Consider the following 12,047-nt stretch of genomic DNA (forward strand, 5'->3'; position numbering starts at 1 on the left):
TTATCCAACTTTTGTATATACTAAATATTATAATATTTAATAGTATAGTATTTGTTAGCGTTAAGTACGATTTTGATCTCTAAAGTTTAAGCAAAAAATTTTATTTGTCACAACCTTTTTTTACATTCGAATTTGTTCCTAACGTTGAATTTAGATTTAAAATAATCCTTCGGACAAAAATACATTTGTTAGTTTCTTTCTCTCCTTATCACAGTCTTCTCCTTCTCATCACCACCGAAAGATTTCTTCTTCCCTTTTCACCTCCTTCGTCACTCTTCGTATTTGCCAGATTTTCTCAACCTCTAACAACAACAACAATAACCATATAACTACTATCCTTTTGAAGCTCAAGCAAATTAATCAAGCAAATTAACAAATCAACACAACAAAGAAGGGAGAGTGATGAATCCATATTTTACGATAATTTTTTGTTAGAATTGAGTGGATTTCATCATATGAACCTATACTTATTCCATTAAATAGCATGCTTTTGAGCTTTCCTCCTAAATTGTGCTTAATTATGAAAACATGCTCTTTTGTACCTAATTTGACTTATTTTATTCCATTTGCCTTCCATTCGATACCTTGATATTGTTTGTGAGTAATTTCAGAGGTATAAGGTGTAACACCCTACCGTATAGAGTCTTATGCTTAAGTCATAATTCAGAGATGGCAAGGTATTACGACCTCTAAAAATTAAAGTTTAGTACATATAATAGTGTGAACAAAGATTATAACTAGGAGCCTTTGAAGAAAAAGGGGTAAAACAAATCGCAACTCAAAAGCGCAACACTCCGATCGAAAACGTGACTAACAAGGATAAACCAACGCGAGATTATATATATACAAGGAGTGTCAAAAACATGAATATCAAAACTCATAATCCGGTTGCAAAGATAACCGGTCCGAGCATAGCAATATATACATGTAAATAAAATAGGAAACCCCAAAGGAAACCCAAAGGGACATGAATACGAGAAAGCCTATTCTCCAAAATCTCCTCTAAGAGGAGTCATCACAGTTTGTATTATTTAATGGAGATAAAAGTAACTAAGCAAAACATATAAACCAAAATAGAGTCCCAAGAACAAAGGATCTTCGCTAAACCAGAAGTCTCCAGCATATCTCAGTGAGAAGCCTCACGTCCTGCATCTGAAAACCACAAAATCTGCATGGGTGAGAATCGGAGGTTCCCAGCATGGTAACAGTTCCTACATATTTACCATGTAATATCAGAGGAAAGCCGAAGGCAATCCTAGAACTTCCACCAGATTAATTCAAATCTTATAAACAAGCTAAACCATAATTGGCAACTGACTAAAGATTCTTCAGTCTAACTAATACTTTCCTTTCCAAATCCTTCAAACCTCCCAACCACCAGCAGGAGTATAATATGGCAAACACAGTTATATCAGATAAGAGATATATAAATAGGAACAGATAAAGCATTTAGACAATTAGCAAGTAATATGCAGTCAATTATACAATCTCAAACAAATCACGTAGTATGCAATATGATGAATGCCTGTCCCTAATGGCTGATGATATCATATGTCGGTTATATAGCCAACCCGACAAGTCCCGGTAGCTAACCATCAGACTGTCCCTCTGTCATGCATCCCCAACTCGAGTTATACTCAACATAATCGTGATCATAATCATGATCCATATCCAACACCCTCAATGGTGTATATTCACGGGGGACGAGCTCATCCGGAGCTTTCACAGTGCCCGGCAACCTTTATGACATAGGGTCAACAGAGTCTCGAGTCTCCACCTGGAGCACGTGGTGGCTAGCCACTGCTTTCTTCCAGGAAAACTCGTGTCTCAGATAGTGGAAGTGCAACATTCACATTTCATTCAATAGCATATATGCATTTATACATAGCCATAATCAATAATGGCACCGCCGTAACACGGCCATAATCCAGCCATCTGGCTCACGGTTAAATCCATAACCAGCCAATTCATAACAATTGCAGCCCTTAGGCTCACGGCACATACAGCACTTCCACCGCCATCCTCCGCATCTCATATAGTCATCTTTGATCCTCATTGATCATTCATTTTTCCCTTGCTTCACTCGCAAGCTACCACATTCCCAAGCTCCTTTTCTCATTGCTAGGCATATCATAATGATTTAAGACATAAGTGGTGAGATCGGAGGTTTAGAAGTATGAAATTTGACTTTTAAAACTCAAAAATCATATTTGGGATGAAAACAGGGCCACGCGTAGATGGCCAAAAAGTTCATCGACGCGTATGCGTTGCCCACGCACACACGTAGATGGCAAAAAAGTAGAGCGACGCGTACGCGTGGATGCGTTTTGTGCTCCACGCACAGAACTTGCACAGTGCTCGCGCAACTTTCAGGAATTTTGGCTGGGCAACCATTTTAGCACATCGACGCGTACGCGTGAGCCACGCGCACGCGTGGATGGCGTTTTTCTGAAAACGACGCATGCGCGTCAAGCACGCCTACGCGTGGAAGGGTATTCTGCTAAAAATTTTTCTAAGTTAAAAGCTGCAGAATTCATAGATTAAACCCCCAATTTTCCAACGGACATAACTTCATCGTTTTAAAATGTTTTTTGCCCGTATTTCGAACGGCATAACCGCCCCGGATCAAATTTTAGTTCTAAATAAATTTGGCACAAAACAGGGATCCGGAGTCCAAGTTATGTCCCATCAAAGTATGCCCAAAAACCATGTTTTCATACAAAATCACAAAGTGCCATTTTCAAAACAAGCCATTTGCAACCCTTTTCAAAATCAACCAAAACATGCCAATTTTATCCCATTTTGAAATCAATCAAAATATACCAAAATCAACATCAAGCCATCCTCAACTCACATATTAACACTTTACCAAAATTTCCAAAACCACCATCTAACCATTTTAACACTTCTTAATCAAATGGCTAAAGGACAAACACAATAACATGTCATACATCCTTCCTCATCCCAATTTCCAATAATACCATTTTCAATCAACCATCATTATACATAATCAATATCATACTCACCATTAACATGGTTCCACCCCACTAATTCAACCTCAATCATTCATCAAGCATATATCACAACATGCATTTTCTCACATATCACACAATCAAGGCATCAATATTCATAATCACATATATGACCACATCATATATCTCAACCATTCCACAACATCAACAATTCAATGCATATCTTAGGGCCTCTAGCCTAAGTATTTCCTACCACATTACATTTTAGATACGAAAAATCGAGACCATACCTTAGCCGATTTCCCAAGCTCAACCGGAGCACTTCCAAACCACTTTTTCACAAGCTCTCAAGGTCTCAACACCTCTAAAAATAGATTTTTGCACACAAAGCCTTCTTTCAAGCTTTCCAAAAATCACCAATCAAGCTCCAATATACATATATAAAATGCCTAAGCCACAATATCACACCAAGACACAAAAGCTCAATATCCAAAACCACAAATTCAATTTTCTCACTAGGGTTTGAGATATCTTACCTCATCCAAGTACCAAGGCAGCTAAAGCAAGCCTTCCCCTCAAGCTAATGTGATCCTATAACACAAAGGAGCTCACAAATCTCAACATTTTACCCATGAACTCGAAATCAAAGCTGGAATTTCAAAGAACAAACTGTGGCTTACCTCAAGATTAATTGTATGGGTTTTATAGAGCTCTCTGCGGTGAACGCGTGACCATAAACGGTGCGGCAATCAGAGCTCTACATCAAAAGTTATGGTGGTTTGAAGATCAACCAAGGGTTAGAACTTGGAGAGAGTGTTCTTCCCCCATTCTTGCCCCCATTTCAGCGTGTTTGGTGTGTTGTGAGGAGAGAGAGTGCTGAAATGAGTGTTTTAGGGTTTAGTTATATTGGGCCAAGGGCCCACTTTGGGTTCGGTTCGCCCGGTTTGGCCCGTTCGGTCTAATTTTGGTTCGATTTCTATAAAATTGGTACCGAAATTCTCGTCTCAATATCCTCTATCATATTAAGCCATAAAAATCAAGTTTTTGACTTTCTAGTATAAATTCTCATTTATGAATTAATTATAGAGGCCCATTTCTGCTGATGAAGGCTCATATTGGAAGGGGAAAAACCTTATGGAAAGATAGCATAGCATTAGGGTAGTTTTTAGAGTAGTAGTAGGAGGCTTTTAGTTTAGTTTTTCTCTAAGTTTTCTCTCATCACCATTAGGCTTTTACAATTCAAGTGCCATTTCTATTTTTGATCTTGCTTTGTGCTAGCTTCCATTATAAGTATCTCTTAATTACTACTCTTTATAGTTACAATTTTGCTACTCTTTCTTGTAATTAAAGTTATAGTTTTAATATACATAATTTTTCCAATTTTGATTTCTTGTTGATGATTTTGATGATTGATGATTGTTATATGCTTGATTGAGTTGTTATTGTTGCTTTTGATCATTTGTTGCTCATAGTTTCAAGCATTTTCTTAATTTTTTCATGTTTTACATTTTTGCCCACCAAGTGTTTGTGGAAATGTCAATTTTGATTATGGGCTGAATTTTCACCTCTTGGCTTGGGAAAAATGAGCAATTGGGTTCCTAGAGTTGGAATGTCCAATATTTAGTGATAATTCTTAGATTGTTAATTGTTCTTGTTTCCACTAAAGCTAACTTATTGCTAAGGCAATTAGCAAGTGAGTTAGGATTTGTGGATTAAAGACAACTATGCTCCTTGACCTACTCTCTGATGTGAGAGTTAATTAAGTGAGATTAATCCATTACAATTGTCATAGTTGTGGTTCCAACAGGGAAAGGTCCCTAGCTCATCCCAAGCCAAGACTCCATCTATGTTTTGAATCATACACACACATACATACATCAATCACTTTTATAGCTTACTTGTCTATATTACATAGCTAGTTCTTTAATTCCTTCATTAGTTCATTACTTGAAATTTTGAATTTTCTTTTATTTTTTTAATTGTTTATACCTTCATTGAAAATCTTGTTGCCTTCACAACCAAAATTGCACACTCATTGATCACTGGTCCTTGGGAGACGACCCGGGAATTAAAACTCTCGGTTTATAGTGGTTTTGAATTGTGACATCTTTTTTATTCCAAACTTTGGTCAGGTGTTGTTCGTCGGTTCGGACTATACTATCAATGTAATCACAATCTTTGTGCAAAAATTTTCTAACTGACGTTCGGCGACCCACTAGAGAGGAAAAAAAGGAGCTTGGGATCAATAGTGTTGGTGTTTGCAATGATGGAGATGGCGGAGAAGCACGAGTTAGCATACTGAGTCACATTGCAAACTGCTTTGAGTGACACGGCTGGAGTTAACTCGAGTGTTGGGACTGAGTTGGATGATAATGATGATGCTTTGGTTTTGCACTTGTGTATGACGATTCCTGCTACTGCGGTAACAATCGCTGTTGAGATAAAGTAGTGATAGGTGACAATGGAAGAAAAAATATCATGGTTAGCTTGGATCAAAGAAAGGGCACAAGCCCAGGTTTAGTGTGAGGTTCGAGAAGAAAGGAGGCAGGAGAGGAGCACGTTGGAGATGCGGTGGTCAGGGAGGAAGCTGGAGGAAAGGAAGAGGGAGAACATGTTGTGAGCTTTATCAAAATGGTGGGCATCGCAAAGGGAGTGGATGATGGCGGCAAGGTTGCGGTTGTGGAAGGTTGTTGGAGGGCGAAGGGCGAAGGTGGGGAGGCGTGGGGTGAAGAATTGGTGGGAGGTTGGGATGGCGAGGAAGGAGAGGAAGGTGCGACCGGCTAGGTCAGACGAGGCTGGGGGAAGAGGGCGGTGAATTGGAAGAAGCCAGGAAGGGGAGAGGTGGGCGTTGAATTTGGGAACTGATGATGGTAAAGGGAAAGAAGAAGGAGGGTATTTTTGTCAAAAAATTAGAGAAAGGACGATTCTAAAACCAAGTTGGATCTTAGGGACGAATTGGAATGCAAAAAAGGTTGAAGACAAATAAAATTTTTGGTCTAAACCTTAGGAACCAAAATCGTACTTAACCCTATTTGTTACAACAATGACTTAAAGCATTAACCCAAGATATACTTGTGCCTAATAAGACTCACAAGCAAGCAAGGTTAACATAGGTCCATTGTTAGGGTTCCAAATCTAACTTAGATTCATTACCTTAAAGCCCAATGCATATGAAGTTCATGTATCTCCTTTCAAATTAGCTCGAATTTGATCTATATTGCTAGCTAGGGATGGTAATGGGTACTCTGGGGGCGCAGCAAGCCCCCTTCCCCGTCCCTCACTCCCATTTCAAAATGTCTTCCATCCCCTCTCCATCTTTGTCACAAGTTCCTGTTTTATTACCTCACGGAACGCAAATGGATAATCTATGAAAATTTTTGAAAAAAACTAACAAAAAAAGGCATACTATAATAATCAATTTAGTATAATACAACATAATTCATAACATATTCATTATGAAAAATAATATTTCCAAAGAAAAAGTATAAAAATATCTTCCAACATAATATAATTTTTTGCAGCAAGAATGAGCAATGTAATGATAGACTTGAGAGGCAGAGAAAGTGAGTAAGAGAGAGAAGCAAAAAAATCAAGGCTAAGCATGAGTCCAGAAGAAAAAAGAAAAATTCAAATTAGAGGCAGGAATTAGGGTTACTAATTCAAAAAAAGATATATGTATATATAAATTAGAATAAATCAGTAATTTTATATTTACATGGATTCAACTGGTTCCATGAGACGAGTATCGATGTCCCCGCCCATCTATTTCACATGGTTAGGTTCCCACCCATGGAAATTTTATGGATCTCCATGCATCTAGTTCCAAATTGCGAGTAACCTATTTCGACGAGTTTTTTCATCTTCCCTATTGTTAGCATTCATTGGTTTGTGACGTGAAACTACTCCAGCCATGCAGTAAATTCCCATATAACCAAAATTTAAGCTATATCATTTTCATAAACTCACATGTATCCTTGTTATAATAATATTAATCGAAAATGGCTAAACACTAAATAAGTCACATTTTCCATATATATATATATATATATAATAACTAATATCACATGTTATAACACTACAAGAAAAATATTGAATACCGTCAATTTACCGTCGGAAAATGAATCAAATCCGATGGTAAATAGTGTACCGTTGAATTTTGCGTCGAAACTTATCCAACAGAATAAACCTCGGCACCTCGCCGCCGCTGGTATCAAATTATCGTCGAATTTATTCATCCAACGGTAGTTTTGCATCAGATTTAATGGTAGAATATGGATATCAAGGAAACAAAATCTGTTGTAAGTTACTATAGAAAAATTTTCGACGGTTGGCGTCAAAGAATATGATTTCGCACCTCCTTACCATCGGATTAATCCGACGGTAAAGTCAACGGAAATATTTTTCTATTTTTTTTTTTTTTGGAAAATTGGCTGGGCTGTTACTGTTGGTGTATTCCGATGGTAGAGTTTTTTTTATAATTTTTTTTCGTCCATCTATAATGTATCCCGATAATTAACAACTGAAACAATGCTTTAAACCTGATGTGAAATATCATATATACAAATTAAAAATACAGAATGATGGTAATCGAAATATCTAAAACAATGCTAATTATATTATATTCTTCTTAAAGTTTGGTAAAGAAATACATAAGATACAACTATATTTACATTAACCCTATTCAGATTCATCATCTTCTTCAGTTTCTTGAAGATCATCGTCCTCTAGTGGTAGTGCATTGTCATTTATTCTAAGGTCAATGATGTCATCATCCATAACAGTCGACCTAAGGGTGATCGGATCACCAGTATTAATCACCATTTTCGTAGGAGTTGAGTAATAAATCTGGTAAGGTTCATGACCCTCTGTCCATCAAACTCGATGCAACCTCTTGACTTAGTCTTAACCACAATCACCCAACTAGACTTGCATGAACTAGATAAGACAAATATATAGTATACCTGTCGTGCATTTTGAGGTAGAATAAAAAGATCGCAGTGCCTATATTTTCTGGTTATATTAACTTCAGTGATATCGTAGTCCTTGTGCTTTCGTGTTTCTTGTCGCGAACTTGGATCATACCATTCACATTTAAACATGCACACCTTATACGTAGTGCGACAGAAATATTCTAATTGAATTATGTTGTGCAACACACCAAACCAATCAGAATGATCACCACATAAATTCCCACAAATCAAAACTTCGGTGTTATCTGTTTTCTTTCCAATCGACCACTGTAAAGAATGGAACCGATATCCATTAGCATTATATATCGAATAGCTTGTGCCTTTATTCATTGGGCCCCAACTAAGTGCAACGAGTTCCTAATCTATTGTATCAGTTTGATGCACGCTGACGTATTCTCTAAACCAATGTGAAAAATTGTTCAATGAGGTATCAGAATTTGTTTATTGGAATAACCTATATGATAGAATAGAATAAAGAAGTTTTGATTAGATTAAGAATTTAGTATCTTACTATTGCAATATTTACAAAAACTTAAAAAACTCACATGAGATAGGGTGAAATCTGGTCACAGTTAAGCAACACATGCAAATGTGTGGTATCGATTTCCTTCTAATATAACCAGTAGTCACTGCCCACCCATTGCAGCTCCTTCCAAAGGAAAGATTGGATATGTTGTTCTATTTGACGAGGATTCTCTCTTCTTATCGTTCCTTCCAACCCTTGTTCTACGTGACTCAACATGAGGCCGAAAATTGAATGAGCGAAATGCGGATGTTTCTTTAGTTAGCAATGCTTCGTAGATGCTGCCCTTAATCTGAGCTCTGTTCTTTATGGTGCGCTTGAATGAACCAATCATCCTCTCAAATGGGTACATTCACCTAAATTGGACTGGTCCGTATAGTATTGCTTCGCACGATAGGTGGATCGCTAAGTGTTCCATAACGTCAAAAAAGGATGGAGGAAATATCCTCTCTAGCTTATAAAATACGATGGGAATGTTCTTGTCCATGACTATGAGATCATTAATGCTAAGTTTAGTAGTACATAACTTCCTAAAGAACTCACTTATTTCTGTAAAGGGTTTTCAGATGTTGGTTGGAAGTTCTCTGAATGCGACAAGAGCAAAGACTCCATGAAGACATGACGAACTCTTCAACCTAGCAAGCCTACCCTGTGAGACGTTTGCACACCTGCTCAAGTTAGAGGCGTAATCATAAGAAAACTTCAATCCTCTAATCCACTTACAAATATTTTGTCTTTGGTCATTCGTTAGAGCGAACACCGCCTTTGGTTTAACCACCACCCATTCTCAAGTCTCTTTAAGTTTAGATCTGGCCGCCTGGTGCACGAAATTGTGATCATCAACAATGGCGCCAAAGGACTTGGAGCTCTTAAACGTGAATCACACTCTGTCACAATTCCGCACAACTAACCAGCAAGTGCACTGGGTCGTCCAAGTAATACCTTACGTGAGTAAGGGTCGATCCCACGGAGACTGTCGGCTTGAAGCAAGCTATGGTCATCTTGTAAATCTCAGTCAGGCAGATTCAAATGGTGATGGAGAATTGATAATTAACTCATAGTAAAGTCCAGAAGAGTGATTTTTATTTAAAAACTAATAAAAATATAATAAAAACTAGTTAAAATATACTAAAAACATACTAAAAATAATGCCAAAAAGCGTATAAATTATCCACTCATCACCGCCTACAAATGTCCACCAAGTCTAACCTAGCCTTATCGTTGTCTTTTGTTCGCTCATCATCCATTACTGTGTGCATGATATTATCAAACACGCTTTTTCAATGTGCATTACATCAAGACAATGTCAAACTAAGTTGTTTTTCTAATAAAGCAACTCTCAAAATATACTCTATTTAGTCTAATTATGCTCCGTGCCATATCCCGAAGGACTCAAACCTGTCCCGTTATCAATGATCCTTGGGATTCTACTGACATGATGCCAAACTTACCTACCACACAACCTCACGGGTGCCTCTGCTTGTTCAGTTTTATTCTTTTTGAACGAGTCTTTGTTGCGTCGAAAAGGATGATCCATGTCGAGGAATCTTCTACAATAATCAAACCACAAATTCTTACCACCATTCATCAACCAAAATGCCTTTGTATCCTTCATACAAATGGGACATGCCATTCTACCCTGAGTGGACCAACCTGATAACATCCTATATGCAAAAAAATCGTTAATGATCCACATCAATGCAGCACGCAGTTGAAAGTTTGTCTTCGTCAAAATATCATATGTTTCTACACCATGGATCTAGAACTCCTTTAACTCATCCACCAAGGACTACAAGAAGACATCTATTTTAGCCTTTGGATTGCTGGGACCAGGTATAATACAAGTTAGGAACATGTATGAATCCTTCATACACATTTTGGGACTCAGGTTATAAGGTGTCACCATTACAGGTCAATAAGAGTACGCATTACCGAGCGCGAACCCGCCAGAGCACAAATCTAATCTAACATTTTTTAGGCTCGCTCGCAAATATAGGATGGACCCGATCAAAAGACTTCCAAGCTTCTCCGTGTGATGGGTGCGTCATGATTCCATCGTCTCTCTTATTGTTATTATGCCAGGTCATGTTCAGCCTCTGGGTTAGGCTCTTGTTCAGCCTCATCCAATTTTGTAACACCTATTACATCAAACACCATCTCGTTGTATCTCATTTGGTTACCCTCCCAATTCATTTCTTTTATATTTAGTTCTCTCACTACTCGAACCCTCGTTGATCAACTATCGGACCATTCAAATTCGACGCAAACCGGTTAATTCTCTGACGTGTTCCGTCCACATTCAATACCCATCCTTAAACCCATTACAGTAGAGGTTAAGCATTATATCTGAAGGTCCTAACCACATAGTCAGCCGATACTTATGACACGAACACCTAGATATCCTTTTCAGACCTAAACGGTTCTATGCTAAAGACATGTGTAACAAACGCGTCAACTCCCTCAAAAAATTTAGGTTTTAAACCCCTCCAGTCCACCATTATCCCTATCATACATCTATAGATGATGACTTGGAATCATATTACAACACACACCCTAGAATTCAACCAACAATACGATTTATTAAAATTTTTAAAAAATTCAGCAGAGTGTACCTTATAATTTGAATCTCCTGCCAACAATTATTATTTTCAGACAAACCAAACATGTTTTAAACAATTTAAATAATAATTTAGCAGAACTTCTCCTTAATTCAGAGACATCCATCAAATAAACAGTTTTCATAGAGAAAACAACTGCAATCATAAATTATAAAACATCAAATCTTAACTGTTCTAATGTGCAACCCCTTATAACTCCACAATTTTCTAACAAATAAGGGTTTCGAGAAGGCGCCACTATACGACCTTCTTCCACTTCCGTCCTAAAACTCTACCCTAGGAAAAATAAGTCCAACATAAAATTTAAACAATTCATTATATTCAGAGATAGAAAACTAACATGGAATATAACTGCACAAACAACAAAAAAAGAAAACTCCAAATGATCTCAGAAAAAATAGCACCATACTAATAAAAAAGATAACTTATTAAATTCATAAGTTGAAACTAATCCAATAACTAATTTGAAAGAATAAGTAAAACTCATTATTCCAATTAATTAAAACATAATTCTAATTTCACCAAACTAACAATAGGCATCATAAAAATAAGCGACATAAGTTTAATGCAATTGAAAGAAACTCATTCACTAAACTCAACTAAAATCTTCCAACAAGTACTCTTAATCTCATCATACTTAATCTACCCTAATATTATTTAATTTTTTCTTACATTAAATTAACACAACAACTCCTAATCACACACTTTATTGAACAAATTTAACCACGAATTTAACAAAAATCCTAACAAAATGCTAAACTCACAAAATAATCTGAAAAAATAAAACAACCATACCAACAATAAATCTGATGATAGTGGCTGCATGGCCTCTTTAATGTGGTGGTGACAAAGGCAGTAATGACGGCGACGTGAACAGCAACCGTGGCAGAGGAGGATGTAGCGGGATAGCAATAGCAGTAGAATTGATGACGATATACAGCGGTGATAACAGCGGGTGCTCTAT

The sequence above is a fragment of the Arachis ipaensis genome, chromosome B05 (assembly GCF_000816755.2).
Source record: "Arachis ipaensis cultivar K30076 chromosome B05, Araip1.1, whole genome shotgun sequence".
Lineage (NCBI taxonomy): Eukaryota > Viridiplantae > Streptophyta > Magnoliopsida > Fabales > Fabaceae > Arachis > Arachis ipaensis.